The sequence below is a fragment of the Rattus norvegicus genome, chromosome 20, assembly GCF_021556685.1.
Source record: "Rattus norvegicus strain SHRSP/BbbUtx chromosome 20, alternate assembly SHRSP_T2T, whole genome shotgun sequence".
In the NCBI taxonomy this organism is placed as follows: domain Eukaryota; kingdom Metazoa; phylum Chordata; class Mammalia; order Rodentia; family Muridae; genus Rattus; species Rattus norvegicus.
This window is the reverse complement of record NC_141553.1, coordinates 20,785,760-20,804,574: the sequence shown is the minus strand read 5'-3', so window position 1 is coordinate 20,804,574 and position 18,815 is coordinate 20,785,760. Positions and strand designations below refer to the sequence as shown.

Here is an 18,815-nt window from a genome sequence, read left to right as displayed (position 1 = left end):
AAAAAAAAATGTAGCTGGAGACAGATGCTCTAATTAGCAAGATATCCATTTCCAAATTATTATGTTTTCAAATAAATCCTGACACGCAATTTTGGAACACTGGAAAATAATGCCAAGCCAACCCGAGTGCAAGCAGGAAGTAAATCTTGGCAGAGCTGTATGCCCTCAGCGTATTACTGATAAGTCATTACATCGCCGAGGAGGGGGTGGCGAAAGTAATGATTTTCAGAACCAGCCTTTAATTCAGCGTGGTTTTTCTCAAACCCAGAGTTACAAATTGAAATCGGCAAAGTCAGAAGGAAGAAGAAGAAGAAGAAGAAAAAAAAACAGCAACCAAAACCCCACCTGTAATTACTAAAATGGATAGTTCAACCAGATAGCTTAAATTGATCTGTAAGGAACCTCATGTTTGCAAGAACCAAATGCAGCTGGGAAGTCTTGTGAACTTAATTTTTCTCTCTGCTACATGGGATGCGTCGTTACACACACCCCCAAAATCTTTACTGCCCCTACGTGCAGGCATACGTTCTTGTTACTGTCTGTTTGTGCTATACATTTGAGACTAGTGTAAGTCCATAAAAATATCAACCCTGTTCCGAATGTCTCCGATCCCTGAGACATAGCAGTCACTTAGTTCCTGGAGAAAGTGCATACGCAGGTACGGAGCTGAGAACCACTCTTTTGATTGGCATAGGAAAGGGGAGGGGTCAGGTAGCATTTTTTTAAAACACGAGCCACTTGGTCTATGAGAGAATTGTGTTGCTTTCTACTAATGTAATTTTACTATGCATATCCCAGCCCTGTGGCGTCAAGTACCATGGAAGCTGAACCCATATACTATAAATTTTAAATTTAATGTAATTGCATGGATATTTTGCCCGAATGCATATCTGTACACTACATGTGTGCCATGACCCCAGAGACCAGAAGAAGGCATTAGACCTCTGGGACTGGAGTTTCAGACTCTGTGAGCCATGGTGTGGGTGCTGAGAAATGAACTTGGGTCCTCTAGAAAAGCATCCAACACTCTTAATGGCTGAGCTGTCTCTCCAGACCCTGCATCTGCATTTGAAATTGACTAGCTGGGGACATCAGCACATTGACATTTGGGTATCATTGGTTTAGTGGCCATGGGGACATTCTTTTCTCTAGCTTTCTTCATAGCCTCTATGATTTCTGGGTACTACAAAACCAACAAGAAGGAATGGATTTTGTGACTTAAAAATATAAGAGAGCTAAGGCGAGTTAAGAGAACCAGGGGACCGACAAGCTCAAGGATCAAATAATTTGAAGCCTGAACATCTGTGTAGACTGTGTTCGACACATGTTGACAGAAGCCACAGTTTGGGAATCGAGCAAGAGAAGCTGTCATTTACCCCCACCCATCACTTGTCATTGGAAATAAGACGAGAGTTCCCTTGCACAGCTTGGTGACACCTTTCAGAAATCCTTACAAGGATGTTAATGCCATTTGAAGCTTGTCTTTTGGAGTTCAGTTCATGAGGTCATTGCCAGCGCAACAACGGTAATGATCTTTATGCTGGGAACTACTCTGAACCTTTTAGAAGTAGCATCTCAATTGGTCTTCACAACACTTCTCGGAGACTGCCACTCGTCCTCCTGTTTTAGAGGAGGACACCAAGAAAAACTGAAGACTTTGATTAAATGTTTCATTATTGGGTAGTAGAACGACAACCACACACTGAATACTGCCTTCTCAATCCACATTTTTAACCACAGTTCTATTCTTTCTCGAGGTCTGGAGCATATTATACAGCATGAGTCAGCAAACCAATCCCCTATGAAACCAGACAATAAATATGTTTTGGGGAGAATAGACTGCATATATCATGATACTGTGAAAACCAACGAATAGATGGGCCTTGTCTCAATAAAACTTTATTTACAAAACAGACAACAGGCTGTTTCTATACTATTTTACAAATGTCTGCCCCATATGCATTTATTTGTTTCCACATGAGAGCCTCATGAACAAAGATGCAATATTAATATTCTGTTCTGGTTCACTTTAGAGATACTTGTCCCTTCTTACTTCCCAGAGGCAGAGGGACAAACACTTTGAGGAGATTTTCAATGTGGCGATGGCCTTGCTCTGACCTGGCTATTCACCTAGATGGCCCTGTGATCAGATGCATGGATTTTTAAATGAACTCAGCTCAAGAGATGGAATATTCTAGAAAGAGAATTGTACCCAGAGAATGCAACCCCCGGATAAAGACTTCACCTATGGTTTAACTTCCTTTTGATCTTCATTCGTTAATGGCTTGTGTTCACACCAGGTAAAAACCATGACTCTTGAGAGCTACACTCCCGAGTGTGCTCTTTCTGTTTTGTTTTGGTTTTGCCTGGTGCATGTTTACTTCACCACCGACTGAAACCGAACACTGACTGAAAACATTTGCATCCCATTTTATCAAAATGAAGGGAACCTTTGCCACCCAGGCTCCTTCAGATGGCCTGCTAATGAGTGACTAGCAGACAATTAATATTAATAGTGGCTTTCGGGAATTTTTTTAAACTCTCTTCAGTTTTGCTTTTCTCCATATGGGAGTTGGGACCGTGGCAGCTGCCGTAAGTGACGTTACTTGTGAGACTGAGAGGAGACAGACAGATAGACTAAAGCTATGTCAACTTCAGAGCAGTAAGTACTGACTCCTGTTGGTGGGGACCATCCAACAAGCGAGATTGTATTTGTAGATGTATATGTGTATGTGTATATGGTGTATATGTATATATAGAGATGTATAGATCACATATATGTATATCACATTAATCACGAACTCATATATATGATGCATATATATACATTTATATATAATTTCACAAAGAGCACACAGATATATATATATCACAATCACACGCACATAGATATATCACATATGTATATCTCACATATATATCTCACATAACACACACACACACACACACACACACACACACACACACACACCTCCTAGGCACCAGCTAGTTTTCCACAAAGCCTATATGTCTATGGGCATGAAAATTGTTCTGGATAATATTTCATTGGTTCCCATCAAAATTCCTTTGTTCTGGTCATAGCTGAACATTCTGGAACTGTGAACGGCTCAGGCACACGGTGATGAGATGTAGTAGAGTAGGTGGTGACTTCGTATGTCATATCTCCCAGTGCTTGCTTGCTTGCTTTGTTGTTACTGATAGTCGTTATCTTACATAGGTTTTTTTTTCAGTCTTTCTTTTCCTCCTGTTTTTGGATAGAAAATGAAAGTCATACCTTTAAATAATCCTGAAGGACTTGAGCTGTCTTACCAGGAGAGGCTGGGAGCCAGCTTTTTCTCTTGAGTGTTGGCATATGGATAAACACATGATACACATATGTGTATGTGGAGATCATCACAGACTGTCCCAGTGCTGAAGGTCATTTGTTGACCAAGAGGAATGATGACCATACACACGCAAGGTCTACAGCTTCTCATGTTGCCTACCCAAGAGGTTCCTGACTCAGAGCTCGAGAACTGTGCCTACATGATTTATAGTTCTCTTTTATCTTTTTCAAGAAGTCCTACCTTTTGGGAGAAGTCTTAAGACCAGGAATTTCTAATGCTTGCTTGTCACCAGTTGAGAGAATTTCAGAGTTGTGGGAAGTGAGCCTCATTCATTCAGAACCCGAATGAGAAATGGATCTCCTAAAGAATCTGAAAGACACCATTGAAGGAGAGAAGAAACACATACTTTCTACGCGTAATGAACTCAGTAGGTCACAGGGAATGATTTTATGCAGAGGAAGTGTCAGTGCCGTTGTTAATGTTTCTTCCCGAAATTTCTGAGTTATGCTTTTGAAAAGAACATCTGTCTCTTATTGTCCAGTTTGTTGTTCTGTAGTGTGTCAGAATTCACCATCCTTTCCTTTGCATGCTTGTTCTGGTTTTAAGTTTGTTTGCTGATCCATATGCTTCCTTGTGCTCTCCTGTGAATGTCTTCCAGCATTTTCCAGGCTCACCAGAAACACCCAAATTCTAACAGTAATGCTAGCCCGAGTAATGCTAGCCCGAGTAATGCTAGCCCATATTGAGCTCACTACATGTGTTGTGTTTATGTTGGGTCATATAAATAGGTTACAAACATCTGCTTAGGTAAATAATATGAATTATCGTTATGATAACTCAACGGAAATGTACTCGTGTTTGAATGTTAGGAGAGTGATGGAGACCTATGTGGGTATTTCTTTCCATCCAACCGGTCCTTTCCTATCCCTTACTATCCCTATCCATTGCCTGCTATTTCAGTGTAGGTATATTTAACATACTTTATAATGTGATTTTATTTAATATACCCACACTCATACCCAGAGGGATTTATCCTTTCTCTGTCAGTGGGCTTTCTTGTTGGACAAATCCCTGATAATACCACGGGTAAAGCTGAATGAAGGTGACTTTCATGTCCCAGCTGACAAAGGAATCAAATAATCTTAGCTTCCCAGAAAGAATAACATCTAGAAAAAGAGGAAATCACATCTACTGGGGATGTACTTTGTGAATCTCTGGTCCATGCGTGTCCTCGGTATTATGGGGAATATAAGTGAAATTCAAGACCCACTCTTCCCAGTAAGAAACATATAACTTTTACTGGGCGGTGAAAACCGCACTTATCTGTGGATAAATATTAGAATGTATTTAAGGATTATTATGGCTTAGTAAAACGGCAGTTGCAGGTTTTCCCAGAAGATCTATGACTTCACAGGACCTAGGTAATTGGCTAGGTTTCCTCCGTTTGAGTGAGTCTAAGTACAATGACGAAGCTGTTGGTTACTACTTCATAGATACACATGCTGGTATCCCTGAGGAGTGTCTTCCCAGGAGAAGGTTGTCCAATGTCCTTGGCATGATGCTCTTGACTTGTACACTAAGCCAGTTTGCAGGTAAACAGATTTATAAGGAGCCATGGTGCTAAATATGTGCCCCAAATCACTATGCAGTGCCTGGGGGGTAATCTCCATGACTAACAGCAAATGTTAAACGTATTGATTGCTACATTACCCTAAAATAAAGTGGGAGCACGAGAACCAGGACTGTAAAATGAAAAAAAGCTATAGTTTACATAGAGTTTCAGAAGTTCAAATACAGGAAGTAGAATTCTTAACAGAACCTAATATATAATACTATATAATAAATGTATGATAAACACTTACTTGGATGGTTACATTTCAAGGCTGCTTACGAAAAGCCATAGACTCTCTCTGCTCCCACTTCTCAGTAGAAGGCTTTTACTTAAGCAGTGGGGAAGAATTACTTACTTACTTTTAATTGCCCTTAAGAACAAGGTTTATGTAAGGGATTTCTTTATTTTCTTGCTTCCCTGTTCCAGCCCTCTCCTTGCCTGTCGTGGATCACTCTCTTCCTTTCTTCTCTGCCCATGGGACCCATGACTTCTATTCCTACACATATCTGTGCCACGTTTAAGAGAACAGAGTGGGGGCTGGGGATTTAGCTCAGTGGTAGAGCGCTTGCCTAGGAAGCGCAAGGCCCTGGGTTTGGTCCCAGCTCCGGAAAAAAAGAACCAAAAAAAAAAAAAAAAAAAAAAAAAAGGAGAGAACAGAGTGGAGGCAGTCATTTCTTTCATCTGTCTCTGTAAACAGTCCCAGAAGCATGAGTTCGACTAAAGAAAGTTTATATAACCAGATGCTCGGCACAGGGAAATCATGTCAAGACTGGGGGTACCAGAGAAGGAGAATTGGGGTATCATTTAAACAGAGATTAAAGAAAAATCATATATATATATATATATTTTTTTTTAGAAATAATGATTAGGACTCTTTCGTGATTTAAATGAGTTTGCTTTTTTCTCCCCAACTGAAAGTGCATTTGTTAAAGGCAAAGCCAAGAATCTGTAAAAGGCATGAGCCTAAGAGATAAACATCCTCTCATTGGTAAAGTGTGGGAAATGCGGTGCCAGAAACGCACTGCAAACCATGCTTCTACCACCCTGGGATGAGGGAGGCCCGTCTGGCACCGGCTTGCTGCTCTAGAGCCAATCTTTCCGTCTTCCTAACGTGGCAATCTCAAATGGCAACTTGGGGAGGAGTTTCATGATCGCAACGTTCGTAATAGGACAAGGGGAAAGCTTTGCCCACAGGTTTCCAAGTCCTTTGCAGCAGCCTCCTAGAGATTTAATCACTCAGATTGGCTGGACACTGAATAGAAAGCAAGCAGATGGTTATAGCACGCGTAGGACCACAGACATGAGCATTCGCTCTGGGCTCGCACCTACCGCTCTGCATCATGGGAGGGCTGAGGAAGGTGGTAGAGAAACTCCAATTAAGAGCTCCCAGGGAGAGATCCCTTTGACCACTTCCTTCTTCCATGACTGTAGCCTCACACAGGGTCTGCAAAATAATGTCTCTGCCTCTTTCTTACACTGCCGTGAGTCAGCCAGTCAGAGACGAGGGCACGGCAGTACTGCCTTTATATCACCTTTTGCCATTTGTTCTGCTTCAGAAGGGCGTTATGCGCTGACTTGGAGATCTCTAGCTGTAAGGAATTGCAAGGAATACAGTTAGATCCCTTGCCTTGTCGAAGAGAGAATAGGGGATGGAAACGTTGTTCCGCAGTTTAGAGGCCCATGTTGCTCTTGTATGGGACCCATGTTCAATTCCCAGCACCCACGTGGCAGCTCACAGCCGTCTGTTACTCCAGTTCCAAAGGATGGTTCGTTCGGCCAACAGAGTTGCAACAACAGGAGAGTGATGTCACTACCTTGACTTTAGTCTGCTTTCATCTCCTGTCAATAAATGTACCTCTCCTTGTATCAGTCATTCTTCTCAGTTGTGCTTTTTCTGCCTTTCAATTTTAATTTCTTTCTCTTTCCCCGAGTTCCTGATGTCAACCACTGCAACGTCTGACATAAGTTGGATTATTCCTTTACGTTTTTTTAAAGACAATCACATCCAGACGTAGTCATCCTCATAGCTTGAATCCGTTCTAAGAAGCTTGGGTATCTGGGAGTATTTTACCGTCAACAACTCCCTTCATACTCCTCCTGCTTTACAATGGCTGGGACGTTCCACTAATATCTCTTGTTTCCAACCTAAAGTCTTAAGAACCAAGAGGCTGTGGTGGCCTCCGTCCTTGACAAACTCTGGAACCAATGTTAGAAAACAAACCAGTTAAGAATGGACCCCTGCACCTTTGGGCTGCCCCTGTATTTGATTTAGATGCGGGTGACCTTAAGACGATTTTATCCTCCGATAGCGGCTCTCTACCTTCCTAACATTATGACCCTCCCCCGCCTTTTTGGCTTTGATCAATGTTCATTGTCTTTATGAAAAAAATCTTCATAGAAAATTGCTTTAGCTTTCAGCAGCCCATTCCTGAGCTCTGAGGAAGCTGCCTTCTTTTGAGCAACCCGATCTTTCTTCTGGGCAAGAGACATTTTGGGACGATTCCACCTCTTCTTCTTCACTTCTCTCTTGGGCTTCTTCTCATAGCCTGGGTTCTCTCGGAGAGCAGCGTGAGCTTTCTTATAAAGCTCCTCCATCAAGTCCGGAGACACGTTCTTGATGTTCTGAGAGAACTGTTTCTTATACACATCTTTACCTTCCTCCATCAGGTATCGCATGTAGTCTGCCACATTCTGACCCATGATGTGCTTCCGGTGCACCTCTGCACTGAACTCCTTGCCTTCAGAGTCATAGCCAGGGAATCGTTTGGTACCATGAGGGATAGATAAGCCTCCATCCACAGCTCCCTTCAGGGCGCCAAAAGCTTTATTGCCAGTTGTAGTTCGGGCAAGACCTGCATCCAAACATACACAAAAATAAACACATACACAGATAAAGAAAAATCTCTAATTTACCTATATTCAAAATCATCTCAGAGATACATCTAGAAGCCCCTGCGAGCACAATTCAAATCAATTCATTCTAAGCCATACATTCTTTGAGGTTGTAAATTCAAAGCAAATCACTCCCTTTGTGTCTCTGGTTTTAAAACTAATTTCTACTTGTCCAATCTTTATAGTTTTGAACCCTTAAACTAAAAAGGGCTGTTCTGAGGCGATCAGTCTCCTCCACTTAAAATGTTTCTAAACCGAAAACAAGCAGCAGTGATGTCATGGGCAGATCGTGTGTCACTTAGGGGGGGAAGGGCGCACAGAGAACTCCAATATTTTTCTCAGAAGAAATGAAGTTCAAATTCCTATTCACGTGGAGAGGAAAATCCAAGAACTAAACCTTTTATTAAAGGAAACCAAAAGAGAGTGTAATTTAGAAAATGCGGAAATGCCAGGGCGTAAAAAAGCCTTCGTTTTAATCACAGCCCACTTCGGACTTAACTCGTATTGAAGTGAGGAATGCCAAGGCTTAAAGTCCTTTTCTCCAAAATTGGGAAATCTGCCAGCCACTAGCAATTGAGTAATTATTTTTCCCCACAGGACACTTTGGGCTCATTGGAATGTGGTTTGAGAGAATAATCAGACTCAAGGAGATCCCGATGCCAGGGTAACACGAAGTGGTCACGATGCTCTTTTAGGGGCATGGTGAACTGTGCTGTAGAAACCTGTTTATGTTCTGTTTCAGTAGCATGGGGAGCTCAGAAACTCCCGGGAGACTTCTACAGTTTTAGAAATGTCTAAATGTTCAGTTATCATTCATCTCTAACAATAAACACAGTCAATGTATTTTGGGTCAACACTCCACAAGGAATGCTGTGCTTGAAGCTGATGATCGGACGCCAGTCCTTTTTAAACCAGGGTCCTAAATGAGTCTGTAGGACACCTCCCTTTTTGAGAAAAATAAAGTTAATGTGTATGTTTGCAAAACAAATGTAATTCTATTGATAGTTATCATTTGGACGTGTCACAAAAAATCATATTATGTGGTTTATAAATATTATCTTTGTAATGCTGCTAGTTCTCGCTAATTTCTTACCAAGAGACACTGGAGAGTAGGCTCAATGGTTAAGAGCATTGACTGTTCCTCCCGGAGACCTGGGTTTGATTCCCAGCACACTTGTGATGACTCACAGCCATATGCAACTGTCTGGATTAGGGTGAAGAGACACCATGACCAAGGCAACTCTCATAAGCACAACATTTCATTGGAGCAGGTTCAGAGGTCCAGTCCATTATCATCAAGGTGGGATCATGGCAGTGTCCAGGCAGGCCTGGTGCTGGAAGAGCTGAGAGTTCAACATCTTGTTCCAAAGACAGAGAGAAGACTGGCTCCCATGTAGTTAGGAGGAAGGTCTTTCAAAGCCCACCCCTAAAGTGACACACTTCCTCTGGCAAGGCCACACCTCCTAATAGTGCCACTCCCTGGGCCAAGCATATTCAAACCACCACAGTAACTCTTGTTTTTGTCCTTTTTTTTATTTCTCTGAGTATGGCTTACACATGGTGCACATACATGGAGATCACCCATTCACATCAAAATAAGTAAATGAAAAAGTTTAAGAAGTTAGTCCTTTCCCTCTACAGCACAGCGCTGCGCACAGAGGGCCTCAGTGGTTGCTTCTCAGAATGAGTTGGTTTCCATGGCACTAATCCTTAGTGTGCATGTTGGGTCATCCACATCCATTCTTGGAACCTCCTTGGAGAAGATTTTAATAGAGCCAAGACTTGATGTCTTTTAAGATACATGCCATGCTTTCCAAGCTAGTCTCTAAATCAGAACTGTGTCATCACAACCCATGTGACTCCACCATAAAAACACTGAGTGGTAAAGGTCAAAGGTCACACGGATCTGGGAAGCTGAACACAGAGGTTTGATCTCAGAACGGCATCTCCGGGCCTTCAGTGCTTGGTATATATACAGTATTTAAAAAATGATGTTATAGTTTATAGAACAATTTCTGCTCCCTCATGCTTATATCATCTAATATGTAGCATCCATAAATAAAAATATTAGAGCATAATGTATCTTCAGTCCTGGAGATGGTGCTTATGTCCTCGGGCAGTAAGGATGCTGAGAAGTCTCTCAGGCATTTCTAAGTCAGGTGTTAGACACAGTCCCATCCAGGATCAGCACATTACATGCATTCCGTGTGAGACAGTGACTGTTATGTGAGGATGAACAGTTTAATACCAAACGGCCCCTTTCCTACGTGCTTAGTTTTAGTTTTATAATCTTTTAAAATTTAATTTATTTTTACTTATTCACTTTATTTTTTTCAATTAAATTATCCATAGAAAGAAATATATATCTAATCTCCAAACACTTATGTGATAGCACTTTGGAATTAGCCACATCAATTTATCTTTTAAGAAGGTGATTTAAAAGCAATATCAAACACTGTGTCTTTGGACACAGTTTTATAAAAACGAGATGTTTCTTTACCGCAGTTTTCCCCTTGTCAAAATAATAATGCTCATGCAATGGTGTCTACTACTCAGTTGTTGTGTATATTTGTTCTTGCCCCATATGTTTTTGAAAATTGTTATTTATTTGTGTGTGTGTGTGTATGTGTGTGTGTGTGTGTGCATTCATGTGCCCGAGGGAGTCAGAGGCACCCCCTGAAGCTAGAGTTCCAGGTGGTTGTAAACTGCTTGATGTGGATGGTGGGCATTGAACTCAGGAACTCAGGTCCTCTTCAAGAACAATACATGCTCTTAAACCACTGAGCCATCTCCCCAGCCCTCGTGTGTTCTCTCTGAAGTGGATACTTCGCTGGCTAGGAGTGTCAGAGCCAGGGCTGTCATTCAATCAGCTTGAAATTGTTTCCTTACCCCACTAACAGTTCAGAGTCCTTTCACCGTCAGCAGTTCCCACACTCTCCCCACTTCCCAGGAATGAATAGGAACCTATGCTCTGTTTTTAGCGACTTTCCTCTTTAAGACATTTTGCATTTTCTACCTTTTCGGGGCACGCCTTGGTGTCCCACCCACTCACTCAGCACGGTGTCTTCAAGATCTCAGCCCTTCTATTTCTTTTCACCACCACGTGACTTCTCATCACATGGGCACACCACAAATTATTCATTCACCAGCTGGCAGACATCTGTCTAGCCAAGACACGGTATTATTTTACCTATAAATGCTTCATTGTACCTTTAAATGAGCAACATTCCAAAACTTCATATCACTTTAGGGTATCTAAAATAAATAAATAAACAATAATGCCTGGAAGGTATCAAATATATGGCTCACTGGTGTCTTTACCTCAAGGAAGATTTTTGTCTTATAGCATGTTTGATCCCATCTCATGGATATTCAAATCACCGATAGACCAGAAGAAAATTCTTCTTTCTTTGGAATTGAGAGACAGGAAGACTTTCCCATCTGCAGGGCTGTGATGTGAAGATCTACAGGTTACTTCCAGTTCCCAAAATGATCACACGAGCCCAGAGGTCTGGGCAGTCAGTAAAGTAAAGCAGGAATTGCAAAATATGGAAGATTCCATCTAGACCCAAGACTACAATTCTAAGTAAGTGATGGGATGTTGACAGATTTCTGAAAGGGTCATTTAGCCAGAACTCTCTCTAATCCACCCAGGCCTCAGAAGGCGGCCAAGGCCAAGGCCTGAGTCACAAAGAAAGAAGCAGTGCCAACGTCAAGATGGGAAGTTCATTAAGCAAACACGACAAGGCTTCATCTGCCTCTTTCACAGGTCTCTTTTCCCATGCCCTTCTCTTTGCCTTTCTTTCCTCTCAGGGAAATGAAATTACACTGTTTTTCATTGATATCAAAATGAATCCTTTAAAATACTATTTAAGAGCTTCTAGAACTTTCCCAGGCTATACAAGGAAACAGCAACATTATTCTCTTCTTATAACTGCAATTGTTACTGTGTTTACTGAATAGTTGTGTAGCTTTTGAGGGTGTGCATTTTACCTTGTGATTGAGTGATGACCTTAACCGGTATAGATTTAGATAATACTGTGTGTGTGTGTGTGTGTGTGTGTGTGTGTGTGTGTGTGTGTGTGTGTGTTCATATATAACAAAAAGAGAGGCTGAATAATGGGGCAGGGAGTGCAATTGGGAACTTTCACCTGATAGAGCACTAACATTCTAATCATGAATCCACAGCAGCCATGACTGTCGGCCAGAGTTCTGAAAAGAAATGGAAAGAGACTCACTATGTGAGTGGGAGGGAGAGTAGCTGGAGGAAAGGAGTCATTGGGAGTCAGAGTGGGAGATGAGAGATGGTAATGGGACGTGCATGTGACCACAGCACATTGTATGCAAGTATCACCCATGTTCCAGTCCTGCAACAGTGATGATCTAGTGCTACGGACACTGAGGCATGAGAAGTCTGAGAAACACCACGGAAATCAACTGTGAGAGGCTGTCTGGTTTAGACCAGTGAATCTTTAAGTATGTGTTCTGGGTAAGGTTAAGGAACACTGGGCATCATATGAAGTCACATCTGAACACTGACATGATGTTTTGTGGTTGTTTTGTCTTGAAAGGTAATAGCTCTCAGTTTCTCTGTGGACTTTATGATCTTCTGCCTCTAAAATATTATCGACTGATAATTAATTAATTAATAAAATATTATCTTGGTTTTGATCATGAGGGCCATGTGAAGTTCTGTGGTGATGATGTGATTTTTCCAACTTCTTATGTCTAATTGGAAAATTTAGAAGATGAGACACAGATCAAATACACTTAACCAAATATATCAATGGATAAATACATGAATGGATGGATGGAAAACTTGGGAAGCGCCTCTCTTTTACTTAATGCAAGCTTGTGAAAGCTTGGTCCAGTCCAACAGTGACCACTTAGCCAACTGCTCTATCAAACACCCCAACAATACCATGCAGGAAGTTTTAAGAATAAATAGAAATTGAGTGTCCTATATGGGAAATGGCATCTACAGAGGGCAGGTGTCCTGGTAGACCATGGTTAAAGAAAAATGTCAGAAGTAGATCTCAGAGTCAACTCTGAATGGGCAATTTAGGGACTCTGTATCTGTGTCTGGAGACCATAGGGCAGAGCTCTTAAACTCACATGAATCAAAGATGCCTTGAGTGTGCTGGACACAGGCTATGTGCACTCATCCATCACCCAATGACCTTCTCAGTGAGATGAGACCCCTTGAAGGCAAAGCACTTTGCTCCTTAAGAGGCTGTTGCTTGGAGACACCAAGAGTGAACTTAAACTCTGGAGCTGTTAAATCCTCAGGGATCCTGGTCATTTGTGCCATCCTGTATTTTGTGAGCTCTGGTCTCTTCGTTCATTAGGAAGAAGAAAACTTCCTTTATCCTCTGATGCCTCAGCGATGTACTAGAAGCAATGGAAGGCTCGCAATATTAAGAGATAAGCAAGAAGCGTCTCAGAAGGATCGGGCATTCCACAATGACATTGAAAACATATTGGAGTCACAATGTCTTAGCTTCTTAGCAGAATCATTGTGCCCAGAGTGTCTTAGTTAAGGGTGCCATGCAATGAAAGGACACCATGACCAAGTCAAAAGGAAAACCTTTAATTGAAGCTAGCTTACAATTTCAGAGGTTTAGTCCATTCATGTCATGACAGGCAACATGGCCGCTTCCAGGCAGAGATGGTCCTTGAGAAGGAGCTGGGAGTTCTACGTCTTAATCTCAAGGCAGCTAGAAGAAGACTATCTTCTTCAGGCAGCCAGGAGGAGGGTATTTCCCACATTGGGCAGAGCTTGAAGATAGGACCTCAAAGCCCACTCCCACAGTGATGCATTTCCTCCAACAAGGCCCCACGTCCTAATAACACCACTTTCCGTGGGCCAAGCATATTCAAATCACCACACAGGGTGTCATCTTGTAGATGTGGCTGTTGCATTTCAAGAGTCCCACGATGAAGAAGAACAGGAAAGCTGATGGGTCTCATTCCAAAAGCAGGATGCCATCAATCATCCGCCAGCCAGCATTTAGACAGAGTGAGTGAGCATTGGTTCCTCATGGCGCTAAAGGCCAGCAAGATGCAACTGTACCTTGCTTGCAAAAGGGAGTCTAAAAACTTTTTGAGTTCCCGCCTCAATTTGCATTTTGGAACTCAGAGAAGAAAAATCCATTTAAAATAGATTATCTGATGACAAGGAGTCAGACTTATGAAAAGAATATTTAAGCTTTATAGCAATGAGGGGGAAGAATAAAATACTTTCCTTACGGGAACATAATCTTTGTGAAATTAAACGTGTGTAATGATGGCTCCAAACATTGTCAAGGAGCCCAACAATAGCAATGAGGTCAGAAGTGGAAACGATGGAAAGCATCTCATCCAAGGAAATATGTAAATATATAATTTGACACCTATAACCACAAACCCTAATCCATATGCATTATGCATCTTTTTTGCCCTCCTAGATTAGTAGATTGCCATGTAGACTCACATGATTGATAGTAGTCAAATATCATTTCAGAATTACTCCTGAGTGGAATCAGGAGGAAATCATTAAAATACACAGTTTATGTTGTAAGCTTCACAGATGTTCAATAGAGATCTTGATGGAACGACGATAAAATATGCCTTCAACCATTTCAAGGAAATTCATATTTTTTCATTTTCTTTCGCATCTAAATTAAGCCCAAGTTCTGTTTTCTGATTCTATTTAGATGTGTCTGCCCAGAGAAAGTACTAGATCCAGAAATCAAATCAAGTATAATGTGTTGGGGGGTGTGGGGGGACCAGTTGACTTGAATTAGTCCTCCTAGACATTGACTATTTTTTTTTTCAAGCAGAAAGACATTGGTTTGGCTTCATCCCTCTCTCCAGGGCTCTTCTGAGCTACTCGACAAATCAGGGAAAGTAGATTTTAAGTGTCATTTTTGGTTCTGACACAAATAAAATTCCAAATTGCATCATGAACTAAATCAGCAATCCTTAGACCAATTCATTTTACACTCCTTCAAAATGGAGACCAGCTTTTGTGAATTTTACAAGGGGGAAAAATTGATTCATCTGCTCCACTCCAGTTTGCCTTTGAACACCGTCTCAGGTTCTCAGCCTGTACGGGGGCATTGTCTGCTGATCTATTTTTCCGAAGAACTTTTACTATGATGATTCGATAAGAAACACTATTTTTTCCCCCAAAAGGTATTCAGTTATTCCCTTGGTTTCTATTAGAGTAGATAAGTCCTTAGAGGTTTTTCTTTTCTTTTTTTAAATGAGTTTACATTTTCATTCCGTTTTCTTTGATTCAAATTGAAGGCTTTCTATGTTGGCTATTTTATCTCTCTGCTCTCGGAAAGCCAGACTCTCAGTTCTCCCCAAGGCATCCCTGGCTCCTCGCCACACCATCTGTAATGTACACATATCTTCACCTAGCTGGTCTATCCCAGCTCAGCTAGCTCTGGTAATTTTATATTATGGAGTCTTTGAGGAGAAAGGCATTCACTCTGAACTGATTTATTCCTTACTGTTGGTCCTAAACTTTGAATTCAGCTTGAAGGTAATCTAATACAGAAACAAAAGGCTAAGATTTTTCACAATGACTTAAGTAACAGATAGAAAGTTCTGGAACCCATTCATTGCTTTTATTAGAGTGGAATGGCTGGACACATTTGAACACTTGACAGATTCCAGATTTGAATTTAGGAGACTTTAAGATAGAACAAATGACTCTCAATAAAGCCTGCTTGTCTTTGCCCCTCTACTGTAGGCTGCCTTTTCTTCCTCCCAAGGTGATACCAGATTGGCTTCTTTATTTCTTTCCCTAGTGAAAGAAATTTCATATTTAATTTTTTCTTATCACCGTGATAAGAGAAAATATGCCTTCCTCGCTTTTCAGTGCGTGGTTCCAAAATTTTAATTTTCAAATTTAAATACTGAATATGGATTTAACCATTTTTTTTTGGACCTACAACAGCATCTACATGGGAACTGGTAAGCAGAGATATGCTTAGTCATAGCAGGAAGTGTCTTGTGTGGGCTCTTCGTTAGGAAAGCACCACAGTGGAAAATCATGAGGGGAAGACATTCATGGTTATTAAATAGGCAAGAATTCTAATCTCAGCGTTCACAGAGGCAGCTCTGAGGTGTTGAGAACGGATGATCTGTTTCAGCATAGAGTTTCATCGTTGAGAAAAATGGGGACAGCCGTTAAAAAAGATGATTTAAAAAATGAGCTTTCAATAGCCATTTGAACTATTTTCAATAGTTATGAATTTCTGGTGTTAATTAGCATTATGTTTGTCAGTGGACAAGGAACAGGAAAGTTAGTATGACTGGCCTCAAGGAGTTTCACAGTCATGATTAAGGCTTATGGTTGGAAGGTGATTCAGTGGTGCAGCCTAACACGCCTGAGGTCCTGGGTTTGATTCACAGCACCACAACAGGTAAGTAAATAAACCGATAAATATTAAAACTTAAAACCTAATGGAACACGCTGTACTTCATTACCAGCCTCTTAGCTTTGTCAGGCATCTGGAAACCCAGTGAATAAATATTCCTCCTCTGCCGGTGTTTCCTAGTGGTCCTGGAGCTGCCCTGAGCTGAAGTCCTAGCTGGAGTCTGCAAACGCATAGCACCAACAGTCCAGCCTGTGTTTACAGAACACTTAGCATGCTGATGGCCGGCCAAGCACTTTGTTCGCATGACCTAGCAGCCACTGGAGCGTCTTGTGCTGGGCCATTCATGTAGAACTGAGATGACCTCGCAGGGATCCTTTCAGTTTCTACAGAAGTTCTTGGGGGCAGAGATCGTGTTTTCTTCAGCTGGGACTTTTTTTTTTAACACTAACATAGTTTTGCAGTGAACGTTTCTCCCTGGCCTGGTCCTCTCTTGTATAATATATATACATGCATATATATATAAATATATACATATATGTATATTTGCAATGTATATATGTGGTATATTACTTATACCACACATATGCATATATATTGTACATAATATATTACATGACATACATAGAAACATACACATAATATATATTACACAATACACACATATGTATACATATTGGAGATATACATGTATATATTATATTATATTATATACACCTGTATGTACACATGTATAAATCATATATGCATACATGTTATATATTATATTATATATATACATAAAACAGTACATACATATAATATGTATATGTTCTATAATACATTAAACATATATAGTTATGTATACATATGTACATGCATATATTATACATAATATATTACAAATATATTATATAGCTATATATATTCTATAATATATACATAATATACATAATATATAACACAATACATATATATCTATTAGACATATATATTATATATTATGTATATACACACATAGTATATATAGTACAAATATATATAGTATATATCTATCGTGTGTGTGTGTGTGTGTGTGTGTGTGTGTGTGTTTTGCTTTTGTCCTTAATACTAGATTTCACTTGGGCCCTTTAACCTTCAAAGGAACAACAACACAGAAATGAACTCTAGAAAGGATTTGCAGCTGCAGATTCAGGACTGAATCAGGAACGTGCCTCAGGAAAGCAGCTGATAATGCCTTACTCTATGACGAACATCTTCGGTATAGACACAGGATTCACAGTCCACTGAGGATCTCTCAGAACCATTGGCCATCTTTCTATTGTGCCCTCCCACTTGATAGATTTCTTCCCTACTTAACAGGCCATCTTCGTCTTGAGCTTTCTGCTATTACTTATTTAATAACTCAGCTTCTCATATGAATTCTTTCTGCTAATAGCATCATAGAGCAAATCTGCTCTCTCCACACATAGTTCTGGGGTGAAATTTGCCAGTGTAGGCTGGGGCCTACATAACAACTTCTGACAGCTGGTACAAGAACACTTGTACTTTGGTAGTTCCCACGTGTGTGTATGTGTGCGTGACATGTGTGATTTTGGTAATAGTGTGTGGATGTATGACTGTATATATATGTATGTATGTGTGTGTGTATATGTATGTATGCATGTGCATTTGCATATACGTGTGGTTGTATGTATATGTGTATATGTGTGTTGTGTGTATATATATGTATGTGTGATTGTATGTATGTAATTGTATGTATATATGTGTATGTATGTGTATATATGTATGTGTGTATAGGTGCATATGTATATTTGTGTGTATGTGTGATTGTATGTATATGTGTGCATGTGTGTATATTTGTGTGTATATATGTATGTATGTTGACTGTATGTATGTTGGGAATTGGTTCTAATGCTTTGTCTTAATTCAGCTTCCAAAAGCCTTGTTTTCAGACAATGAGGGTCCCTGCCCCCCAGCTGGATTTGATTGGTAATAAAAAACTGCCATAGAACCAATCGCTGGGCAGGGAGATGGAGGCAGGACTTTCAGATTATGTGGGCAAGGGACCTAGGGAGAGAGGTGAGAATTGCCATGACATGGAGACAGAGGGATCCGATTTAAGAGCTCCAGGAGAGAACTCATCCAGCAATGTAGGTGGAAAGGGAAAACAGCCCTATGTTACAGGGGTGAGAGTAGAGGAGTGGGGGGATGGAGGGTGGTGGGTGGGAGGTAGAGGACGGGGCGGGGGGTGGAGGAGGGGAGCTGCCCAGAAGGTATCAGGGTAGCAAAGATGAAATACAGTTTTAGAAGGCATTAAGCCAGGAATACCGGAGGAGAGTGTGTGCTAGCTGTGCCCAGCCATTGACCTAGTGAAAGCATATCAAAATTAGCTGGCATGTATGTGTTCTTCATTTGTGATTCCAGAGCTCTTAGGAATGTGTAGCAAGCACACGACTGACGGGAGCCAACGTGGATTAAGTGTTCACTGCTACATATGTATATGTGTGTATGTATGTGTGTGTGATTGTGTATATATCAGTGTATTTGTGTATGTTTGTATGTATGCATGTGTGTATTTGTGTGTGTGATTGTGTATATATCAGTATATTTGTGTATGTTTGTATGTGTGCTTGT

At 40.8% G+C, this 18,815-nt stretch overlaps 1 pseudogene; it reads right to left on the bottom strand.

Moving 5' to 3' along the window:
• Positions 1-7,299: 7,299 nt before the first annotated feature.
• Rpl5-ps4 (ribosomal protein L5, pseudogene 4) lies at positions 7,300-17,492 on the bottom strand (annotated as a pseudogene).
• Positions 17,493-18,815: the final 1,323 nt, after the last annotated feature.